The sequence below is a fragment of the Notothenia rossii genome (assembly GCF_949606895.1).
Source record: "Notothenia rossii genome assembly, chromosome: 9".
Lineage (NCBI taxonomy): Eukaryota > Metazoa > Chordata > Actinopteri > Perciformes > Nototheniidae > Notothenia > Notothenia rossii.
The window spans coordinates 59,612,777-59,624,813 of record NC_136907.1 but is presented as its reverse complement, the minus strand read 5'-3'; the positions used below and the strand labels follow the sequence as shown (position 1 = coordinate 59,624,813).

General features: G+C 39.4%; 1 protein-coding gene across 3 annotated transcripts in view; it reads left to right on the top strand.

Annotated features, from left to right (window-relative positions):
* Positions 1–5,491: 5,491 nt before the first annotated feature.
* st3gal3b (ST3 beta-galactoside alpha-2,3-sialyltransferase 3b) overlaps positions 5,492–12,037 on the top strand; it is a 55,957-nt gene continuing 49,411 nt past the window's right edge. The window contains exon 1 of one of the 3 annotated variants that reach the window (XM_079652432.1): positions 5,492–6,038. The gene's annotated coding sequence lies outside the window, so the exon portion shown is untranslated. Of the gene's footprint in view, positions 6,039–6,374; positions 6,516–12,037 lie in introns of those variants that run through there. The other 2 variants (XM_079652434.1, XM_079652433.1) reach the window with 2 other exon arrangements.

Here is a 12,037-nt window from a genome sequence, read left to right as displayed (position 1 = left end):
TGATACTGTACTGATATTTTCAGACTTTGTTCTTTACTTTATCCGTCTTTATATGTAAAAGATATTAAGTTTTCTCCGTAATGTTGTTTCCATAGCAACAACAACTTCTTGTCAACTCGCCTTAAAAATAATATATATCCTTTTCATTTTTCACGGACCACAAATTGGGTTATTTGCATAATATGTTTACATGATTTTGTTGTGCAATAAAATAACCCGATGGACACACGATAAAGGAAATGCTCAAATTCGGCTCGGATGGTAGCAGCATCGGGCCATTCGTGAGGGCATCTTAAGGCCCAGATACACCGGCCCGAAATCGGCAGTAAATGGGAGTCGGGCCGAACATGAGCGTGGGCACGCCCTATTCGGAGTGGTGTGCGCCGCACCGTCGGGTCTTTTCTGCCGACCTGACGCCTTTTCTTGCCAATTCAACATGTTGAATCGGCGTAGGGAACACCACCGGAAGTCGGACAAAGGGATAACACTGATTGGCTGTTCAGCTAGCGAATCAGTGCATGAGAAGTGTTAACGGAAGTGAGGGAGGTAAACAAATGATTTAACACAAGCGTGAGTCCAAGGGCTGCTAGCTCCAGTACCTCCCGTTCGTCCTGCTCCTGTTCGTTCATGTTTTCAATGGACGAGAGTGAAAATTGAAAGAAAAACGCTATTTGTTGTTTGTTTATATCACGGAGTCTGTTCTTCTTCTTTGTCTTCCGGTTGTTGCCTCTTTTGAATGATGAATACACAGTTATTGCCACTCACGCATGCGCAGTTCATACGTGCTCGGCTCGGATTTGCGGTATGTTCCAGTGCGCAAAGTCGGCAAATACGCAGGAGAGTCCGGCAACGCAACAGTCGGTGTCGGCGTCGGCGACTTCTCAGGTGACTGGCCGGTGTATCTGGGCCTTTAAGCCATCGTATGACCACCAGTGGAGTTTCTCAGGCTCCGGCAGCAACTTCGTGAGCGGTGGCAAAATCTTTGGCATGCCAACAAATTGACGAAGGACGGACCTTGCGAAGGTTCATTTTCGTGTTGAATTTGTGTGTCAATGTTGCCCTTCGTAAGGCCATCGTGAGCGCATCTTGTTATCATCGGTGCCATCAGAGTGAGGGCGAATGCCCGATGGCACCGTTGATAACACGATTTGACAAGATGCCCTCACGAGTGCCTTACGAAGTTGCCGCTCACAAAGTTGCTGCCGGAGCCTGAGAAACTCCACCGGCGGTCATACGATGGCTTAAGATGCCCTCACAAATGGCCCGATGTTGTTACGATCAGAGCTGAATTTGAACATTTCCTTTATCGTGTGTCCATTGGGTGTCAATTTCGGGACAGTGTGACGCGGGCTTAACAAATGTCTCTGGACAGACTGTGCTGCTTGTGTTGAATCGGTTTCATCTGTGACTCCTTTTCTCTATTTTGCAAATAGTTCCTTTAATTGGTTAACTAATGTTTGCAGAAAGAGTAGGAAGGACAGTGATGACATTAAAAGTTGTTTTTAGAGACACTGCTCCACAGTATGTAGGTGTTTGATCATTTGTTCTGTCATCCAGTGGCACTTGGCTGTTTGAGACTCTGGATTAAGGATTTGACAGACACAACTAAAAATCGTAATGTGTGTTTCTACCTGTGGGGAATTTTAGGGTCATTAACAGAGACATATTTAAAGAATTGAACTTTAAACCATGGCAATATCGGGCAGACATTAAAACCACATTCTTTTTATTGAGGCACCACTTAGCTAATACATTCATATTAAACTATCAAAATAAGAAGGGTGAAAACAAGTTCAAGGCCAAAAATAATGCATATCATATCATAGCCTACTAAAATTATGGAGTCCTAGTGTTTGTTTTTCAGTTTGCATGGGAATTTTACCCCATGCAATCTGTTCAAGATACAGTATAGGATAACTGCCTAAAACAAAAACAGGAATTATTTTTGGCCCAAGAATGAATGCATGACCTTGGCTGAATGTGGCTTAAGAGAAAGCAGTACAGCTCACAAGAGAGCCACATGTAGTCTATTTTCCAGTGATTTTTTACTTTAAAATGTCAACAATTTTCACATTTAGGATGATAGTCAAACATTCTTTTAAATAAAACCTACAGATATCTTTGCAGGGGTTTTTAGGAAAGGATGGCCTTTTCATAGAATGTTATTAATGTTAAACTTCGGATGAGAATGAACTGCATTATCAGTATTTTAAAAAAAAAAGTAAACTTAATATGTTGATATATTAGTGCCTATAAGTATAACCAAGACCCTTGATTTCTTGTGTTTACTTTAGGTGGATCCTTAATAGATAGGACACATAACTTTTGTTTAATGAAGTCATGCATGGGAGAGAGATTGGGTGAAATAGTTGGAATGGGAGATAACAAGATACACTTTGAAGGAGATAAACAGACAGGGAGTAGAGAATGTGAATCTCCCAGGTTTTGCCTTTTTAAAACTCTTAACGTAACTTGATTTGTGAGATTCCTGACTTAAAAGGTATTTATATTAAAGTCCATTAAAACAGCCTCTGGACATGTTGATCCCTGAGTATGTAATACGTGACTGTGTTTCCATAAAACGCCTGACCTAAATTCTTGCAACTCTAAAAGGGAGTTTTGTTCATGTCAATTGAGAGAAAAACGTAAATAATTTTTTTACAGGATTTTGTCTACTAAGATCAATTTATAAATCCTAAAGAAATGTGCAAGCACTAAATAAGTAGGTGTATTCAAGACGGCGTGTAGCACATTAAATATATAGAATAAATTGTGTACGCAGTCAATACATTTTGCCCCTGTAGGATCTATAAGTATCCCATTAGCACTTGTCCTGCTTCCTGCTTCACAGAGCAAAAGCCACACTATTGAGCAGATACTTCATCTATGATTCAGGATGACAATAATACATTATTTATATTTGCCAGTTAAGTCTGGCTCTACTCAGAGTTTCAATCAGACATATAACACGATCAAACGTTAAAAGTCGGTTTAAAGATGTGGATATTCTGTTGAGCAGCAAATATCAAGTTACTTACAATTAGAGTACATGTGTTAATGGTATAGTTCACCAGCATTTCTCTGTATGCTCAATGAGATGAATCCATAATTCAATTGGGGATTACTGACTTTGTTGATACAGGGGTCAGAGGTGGCTGTGGGTGAAGATATTATCAAGGTGTTTACGATCTGAGTTATCTGCAATATAGCTTTTGCTCAGGTGTTATCTTCCAGTGTTATCACTTTCTTGTACACTTTATGGTATACCATGAAAGCCTTAAGGAAACACATTATCTAACAAAAAATCCCTAAATTAAATACACAAAGGTGTTTTAATTCTAATGATCTCATTTGTTTCCATTCCCCATTCATCTATTGAACCTTCCATCTTTTGGTGCAAACCACAATTTGAATTGGTGTTCTCATGTGTAAATGTAATTGTTCATAATTTAAGCATTGGTGTGAATGGGGTGTGACGAAGGAAGAGCTGGAAATCAACAATTGTAAATGATTGAATCAGGTTTCACATCCAGATGGATCAAACTGGTTTGTGTGTGGTTTCAGCAAATGCATTACAACCAGACGACATGTAAGAAAACAGTCCTTTCCCCTTCAGATACCCGGTTCTTTACAAGTAGACAGACAAATAACAGTGCACTTCCCACCATGGTACGAGAATGGAACATTTCAGCTCCTTGCATTGTTGTTCTGTGGCCATTGATCCTTCCCTCGTGTAAGTGCCATGAAATGGAGCCAGGTTACCAGGAGTCCCACAGAGCAAAATTCCTATGATCCTGGAAAACTTTAATAGGCTTGTGTTGTGTATATGTGTGTGTGTGTTGGTGTTTTCTTGTGTTTATTCTCCTGGCTCCTGCTGATCTCCTGACCCCAGATGGAGAGCAGTGGGTGAGCAGATTGTATTTCCTGCTTGATTAAATATGAATAGATAGGTGTGCTTCTCTGCCACACTCTTTGCAGGGCAAAAATGAAAGACGGTACACCCCTCACCCCCTCCCATTTTACCTTGGCTCTCTGCCCAACAACTGCTAATGTAGAATATGAGGCCTTGTGTCAGGGCACACATAAGGTGTAAGATCCGGGAGGAAAACGGAATTAGCAGAGTAACCTGAGCAGGTAGGAAGGAAAGGACTATGGATCTGCAGCCGTACAACAATCAGCCACATGATAGGTCCCCGATGGGATTGAGGATTACACACAAGGCCTGCAGGCTCCATGTTTATTAAGAGCAGAGCAGATATTATTTACATATAGTACTATTCTTAGAAGCTTAACAAATTTAGCCTCTTGTTTTCAGTGCTAACAGTTTCGAATGAAATTGACAGCTTTGAGGGAGGATTGCTTTCAACTTCAGAAAAGTGGCCTGAACTTGCCTGTACATGTGACACAGGAACCTGTCCTGAACATCTGAATTCTATACTTTTGTCCCTATATAATAATATAAGTGATGGCAGAATGTGGTTTAACTTTTTCTGGCAAGATTTCTATAAAATAATAACAGAACATTTGAGGTATATTTGTATTTTATCCCAAAATAATATTGGTTAAAGATTCTCAAACTGTTTTCTCAGTTGAAATAATGTTTTAAACATCTATCATCTGGCATTTAAAGAGCTATATTTGAATAAGATAATCTTCATTAATCCCCAGAGATTCAGGTGTTTGAGCAGCACAAAGACAGAAGGCAAATATTTTTGCTATAGTTAACCCTGACAGCGTTGAGTGATCCCTGTTGTTACTTGTTACCTATGAATTAAATTGTTAATTGTTTTCTTTATGGCTGTGTGTATGTATGCAAGCATGCATAGGCGTGCTGATAAGTGTTTTATATTATGAAAGATGGGCTATCCGTGACCATGGCTGTAGGTGTGGTGCTTTTTCATCATCTTATATCAGTTGTACTTAATACCAAGCCCACTGTCAAAATATTGCCAAGGAGATTCTTTCTGACACTGCAGTCAGTGTTGTGTTGTCAGTTGTGATTCAGTTTGAACACCTGGGTTCCTCTGACTTGAGGACCAAAACCATAGAAGCCCATCCTTTAATACCAGTAAAATATATCAACACGAGCCAAAATAACAGGTGATGACACAGTGCGTAAGGCTTCTGGACAGGAACACTATTATCCTGAAAGATATCCGAATGAGTCATAGATCAAAGGGGCTTCTGTAGACTTAGGTGTAAGTAATGATTGTGTGTAGTCCTCTGAGGGATAATTAGAGCTTAACATGTCAGGAATCCAAACTAGTGCACAGTCACCAATGACAGTCACTGGTCGACTGTGTTTTCTATATTAAGATTGTTCGATATTGATTTACAGTATTTAACACGACAAATAACCTGTGATAGGCCTACCTCTGGATTTTTAGCAAATTCAACCATCACTGTAGGATAAATGACCCTTGTAATGTCAATTAAAAAAAAGTGCTGAAGGAGCACATCTACTTTACAGTGAGGGGCAGGCAGTTCAATCATCTACAACATTACATCTCTTTTATTGCTCCTGAGAAAGGAATGTTACATTTGGATGGTGGGTGGTTTTACTGTCTGCACAAGCGAACACCGCTACATTGCAATTTGTGACATCTGACATGCTGAGAGTGAGCACCACGTGAAGAACCAGACGAAAAGGTGCATTCATGTTCCTCTGTTAAAATCAGGAGGGGGCATAAGAATTCACAGAGAAATACCTATACCTCATGTGACTCTAACCAACTGTGTTGCTCTGGTCGATCAGTAAGCTGCTGCTCCTGCCGCTGCTGATGAATATGTTGATGGAGGGGGTTGCTTGTTCGTCTTCTTCTGCCCGTCTTGATGTGAACTAGAGCTGGTGGTGAGACAGGAGGGGAAACACGCAGTCAGAGTGGTCGTCTTGTGCTTTCAGAGCCAGGGCACTTTCACGGATTTCATCACGATGGCTTGGAGAGGAGGGAGAACACGGCCGTTTTATCGACAAATTCCTTATTTAAACTAAAGACGGGTGTTGTTTCAGACCCGAGGACTGAGAAGAAAAAGAAAAGGTAATGTCTATAATCAACTGGAAATGACCATAACATGTTGCTACGCCGTGTTTTATTCGTCAATGGTGGTGGTGGTTGTGGTTCCTATAGGGAAACCGGTGCTTCTCCTAACCTCCGCCGGATCACCACAGCATTGTTCTCTTGTTGACTTTTCAACAGTGTTTTTGCATTTTATGGATCCTACATGTGTGCGCTGTTTCGGTGAATGATTCATTTAGATTTTTTCTAGCCACACATTTCCACATTCAAAGGTGTTGTTACGCTGCGGGCCTGCCGACTGTATGAAGGCAAATTCCCCCTCTATGCCAACGTAGCGTTGTTAGCATAGCGACAGGCTAAGCTAACCTTAGCCACTTGATAGTCGTTGGCGGTGCTTACCTTTACTTCAGCCCTCTGTAAATAAGTGGTAACCGTTAGTCATGCTAAAAATGTACCATGGAAACTCCAGCGCAATCGTAGCCTTTAAACTAATATAAGGTAAATGTTTAATATTGTATCTTGAGAGACTGAGGTTAGCTTTGAGTTATTGGACATGAAAGTTCCGTTATGTTTGTCTTGCTAACTTGGCTGCTGCGTTTCTTTACCTAGCATAGTGAACTTTTTTTTTCTTCAGCTTAAGTTTACACCAATAGCTTGATAACACAATTAATTAACGCCAGAGACATAACCCTCGACATGGCCTGAAATACAATGCTTTTGCAACTGCACAACAAACAAATGTGATTTAAATGGACAGCCACTGAGACCCTGACAGTGTTGCTGTGGAGGTAAAAATAAACCGTTTTGGTTTTTCTCTCATGTTTGATATTTCCCTGTCGAAAACAGAGGTGGAAGAAGTACTTCGATTGTGTAAAAGCAGAACTACCAGAATGTAGGATTATTCAGTAACAAGTAAGAGTTCTGCATTAAAGTTTTATTAAGTGAAAGTACAAAAAAAACTCAAATGTACAGAAAGTAAAAATACTCATTGTGCATATTAGCACATTTAACAATGATATATATTATATGTTTTGATTATAATTATTGATGCAATAATGTGTTTATCACAGCTGCTAAAGGTGGAGCTAATTGTAATTCCTGTGTATAGTGCAAAGTAGCTTGTAGATATACTCCAAAGTCTTATTTAAGTCTTGAGTACATTTCGTATGCAAATCTGCTAAGTATCCAAAGCTCTAAAGTACAATAATACGAGTTGCCTCTGAATTGTAGTGGGGTAGAAGTACTAAGTTGCAACAAATGTAAAGTACAGGTCTGTCAGAATTGTACTTGAGTACATTGTACAATTGAGTACATGTACTTAGCTACTCAACATCACTGGTTCGAGAATATAACCGTTTGTAAAATCCATTGAGTTGTGTAACGTTAATGTGAACATATTCTGTTGCAAGAGGTTTATCTAGAAGGGCAATATCTGTAGGCGTAAATTAAACCTGTGATTGTACTTGACTCCCTAGAGTTGCACCAGTATAAGCTGTTTGCTTGTGGGTACTTTTTTAATATGCAATAGATGCTGTCTGTCAGTTAACTATTAACATTGTGTGTGCAGTTTAACTAGTTAACCTAGAGAATTACTGGCTGAAAAGTGGAACTTTCTGTAAGCGATAGTATGAACAGGTTGTATTTTATAAGAGTGTAGGCCGAGAATTTAACAGTTTTTTTTTTGTTTGTTTTTTAATCTTGTGACTATCGCCTCAGGTGGATTATAAACTGCCCTTTTTCAAATGGGTGTTCTTTCAGATATCACATCTGAGCTGAACTCTGGTCTGACATCCCCTGTGCTAAGCTTCATAATTCCTCATGTATACTTGCCTCCAGATGGAATTTGATATAGGGTTTATTTTAATTGTTTTAAACCTGTCACATCTGATCAGTTCTTTGCAGCATGCTGTTTCCATACTGCGGTCAAGCCAGCCGTCTTTCACTTTTGCGTGGTCAAACCAGCCGCCCCTGTATTTTGAGTGCGATATTAGTTACAGGTTTACGGTAATGCAATAAAACAACTCTGGGAAGCTGGATTTCAAAGTAAAGAATGGTATGTGGTTCATTTCTATTATTTGCGATTGAGGAACAGGGTAATTTATGAGAATAATGTTAGGACTTATTGCTTCATAAACTTGTTGCACAAATACTATGAGCTGCTTTTACTGTGTACTTTTATGAGAATGGCAAAATTCCCTCCAGAGAACAAGAAGGAGCATTTTTGTCTAACTTTGAGGTGGGATAAAAAAACATTTCTTCCATAAGTAGTTTATGAAACTGCCATGTTTGTACTTAATACTTCTAGGACTACTTGCAAACATAATATGAACTACTTTTACTGTGTACTTTTTCAGTAATTTGAGTTTCAAAGTCCTCTACAGAGAACAAAAATGAGCATTTTTGTCAACTTTAATGTGGTCTAAAAAACATTTCTTCCATAAGTAGTTTATGAAACTGCCATGTTTGTACTTAGTACTTCCTAGACTACTTGCAAACATAATATGAACTACTTTTACTGTGTACTTTTTCAGTAATTTGAGTTTCAAAGTCCCCTCCAGACAACAAGAAGGAGCATTTTCGTCTAACTTTTCATAAACTACTTATGGAAGAAATGTTTTTTATCTCACGTCAAAGTTAGACAAAAATGCTCCTCCTTGTTGTCTGGAGGGGACTTTGAAACTCAAATTACTAAAAAAGTACACAGTAAAAGTAGTTCATATTATGTTTGCAAGTAGTCTAAGAAGTACTAAGTACAAACATGGCAGTTTCATAAACTACTTATGGAAGAAATGTTTTTTAGACCACATTAAAGTTGACAAAAATGCTAATTTTGGTTCTCTGGAGAGGACTTTGAAACTCAAATTACTGAAAAAGTACACAGTAAAAGTAGTTCATATTATGTTTGCAAGTAGTCCTAGAAGTATTAAGTACAAACATGGCAGTTTCATAAACTACTTATGGAAGAAATGTTTTTTATCCCACGTCAAAGTTAGACAAAAATGCTCCTCCTTGTTCTCTGGAGGGAATTTTGCCATTCTCAAAAAGTACACAGTAAAAGTAGTTCATAGTATTTGTGCAACAAGTTTATGAAGCAATAAGTCCTAACATTATTCTCATAAATTACCCTGTTCCTCAATCGCAAAGAATAGAAATGAAGCACATGCCATCCTTTACTTTGAAATCCAGCTTCCCAGAGTTGTTTTATTGCATTACCGTAAACCTGTAACTAATCACGCACTCGAAATACAGGGGCGGCTGGTTTGACCACGCAAAAGTGAAAGACGGCTGGTTTGACCGCAGTTTTTTCAATGGGGGCTGTTTTCATTTGTATTAAAGCTTTAGCGAAGGACAACAACATATGTGTTGAAGCAGTTGCAATGCTGCTGGTTTACTTTTGATAAAATAGTAAACAACCCAAGCTAACTAGCCCCGCAGACGACATGTGTTATCTTCTCTGCGGTCAGGCGACTCTCACTGCACAGGATTCACTGCCTGTATTGCGCCATGTTTTTGCTCGTTCGTTATCTGTATAAACTAGATGTTCCATAACTAGATCTTACATGCCACAGGCAGGGTAACTGATATGCAAGATTATTGGATAAATGAAGATGTCATTTTATATGCATGTTTATGAATCAACCAACAACAATAACGGGGACATGGATCTTCTTTTAAGCATTCTGCTTTCTTCAGCAGTGAGGGTGTGGTTTCCTGTTAACTACTAATAACATTACTGTATTGGAGATGGGTGTTTTTTAGCGGATGCTTGGCGAACTGATAAGTGTCAACTGTCGAGACTGTTTCACTAAAACAACATGAACACAAGAGCTGACTTTCTGAGTCTCCTTTTGTTGAAACAGGTTTATCAAGACTCAAAAACAAGCAAGACAGCTTTTGTTCAAATTCATATCTTTGGTATTACCCAGGACAAGATATTTACTAACTTTATCCTCCATTCCACTCTTAAGTTATCTGTCTTCAGTTTTGACTCCACCCTTTCCCTCTCCACATCGTCCCTCCCTGTATGTGTGTGTGTGTTTGATAGGTTACTCTTGTGGGATGTATCAATTAGGGATGGGAACGATTAATCGAATATTCAAAATTATTCAGGTATTCGAATATGAGTTATGAATATATATTTTTTTTTGGGAGGGGTGCCTAAGTTGATTACATATTATCAAATGGAATAATTCAATGTATACGACAGTGCCATAGCTAAATGTGTTAGGTCTAAAGGTGTGTTTTGCTCCGCTCACCGGACCCTCACAGCGGGCAGAGCTGCAGGTGCTGATCTCTCTCTCTCTTGCGTCCGGTTATACTTTACTTGCGTTTATGTCCAAATCCATCAGATCTAGCTAGTTCTAGCTAATGATATGGCTGCTGCCCCTCCCTACACGCAGATCACGCAGACTCAAACCTCATCTTCTCCCCAAATTCCAGCTGAGAGGGTCTTCTCTACAGCTGGCCTGATTGTGAATCGCAGTAGGGCCTGGCTCATTTCGTGGCATCTGCAGGCAGTGGCAAGTACTTCCGGCATCTGCCACAGAGGCCGCTACTCCGTGGTATCTGTGGCAAGTATATGCCACAGATGCCACAACTTTCCGTGGCAAGTATATGCCACAACCATGCCACAACTTGCCGTGGCAAGTATATGCCACAACCATGCCACAACTTGCCGTGGCAAGTATATGCCACAACCGTGCCACAACTTGCCGTGGCAAGTATATGCCACAACCATGCCACAACTTGCCGTGGCAAGTATATGCCACAACCATGCCACAACTTGCCGTGGCAAGTATATGCCACAACTTGCCATGGCAAGTAAATGCCACAAGTTAAGAGAAGGTTTATGGTAGCTGCCACTCGCCTTCCGTGGCAAATGCTGATATTTAAACCCGTATTTATCGCGTAAAATGTCGCTGTTTTGGCATGACTCAAGAACTCGAACAATATAAATTGTTCGCCAGTTTCAAAACGCAATAAAAGGGTGGATAAAAAAGCATGCATTGTGTCTTGATTTTTAATATACTGTCATGATTGTCTTAACGGAATAACATGGTTTATTTAGATTCACTGATATCAATATCTAATAAGAATAATCTGAAGCATTTAAATAAAAATGTTCAACCAGAATTAAATATTAAACAACAAAACAGATACAATGACATTAATCTGTTTATTAACAACGCAAATAATACAAATTAAGTACATATGCCTGGATTTAAAATAACACATTTATACATGTGTACAATCAAATATAACTGTCCTTTGCCTCATTTATAAAATATAAATCTTAGCATCTCACTAGCAGTGGCAACTGCAATCAGATACAGCTGCCCTAAGTCTGTAGCCAAGTCTAATAACACCATTGTACACGTTGCTGTGTCAATACAGATATTTATTTTTTAATTATTTGTCTTTACTAGTAACAATACACCTGGTTATCGTAGCAAGCAGTGGAAACTCCCCTCCATAAGCGACAATTGCCAAGGGCTTGTGTTGCAACGCTCACTTGCCAATATTTCTTTTTTTATTACAATATAGGCCTATGTTTAGCCTACTATCATAGATAGAGCACGTTTGTTTATTTTAGCAAACCACGTAGGCTATTCCAAGTAAAATTGAATATAAATGATAATTTATTATCTTTTTGAAAAATAGAGATCGCACATCAGTCCTGTGTACAGATCAGTCCGATAAAGTCATGCCTAAACAGCGACATTTTACACGATAAATACGAGTTTAAATATCAGCATTTGCCACGGAAGGCGAGTGGCAGCTACCGTAAAACTTATCTTAACTCTGGCATCTTGTGGCAACTCCCGTTCAGCATGCGCAAATGCCACGGCAAGTTGTGGCATATACTTGCCACGGCAAGTTGTGGCATCTGTGGCATTTACTTGCCACGGCAAGTTGTGGCATATACTTGCCACGGCAAGTTGTGGCATCTGTGGCATTTACTTGCCACGGCAAGTTGTGGCATCTGTGGCATTTACTTGCCACGGCAAGTTGTGGCATCT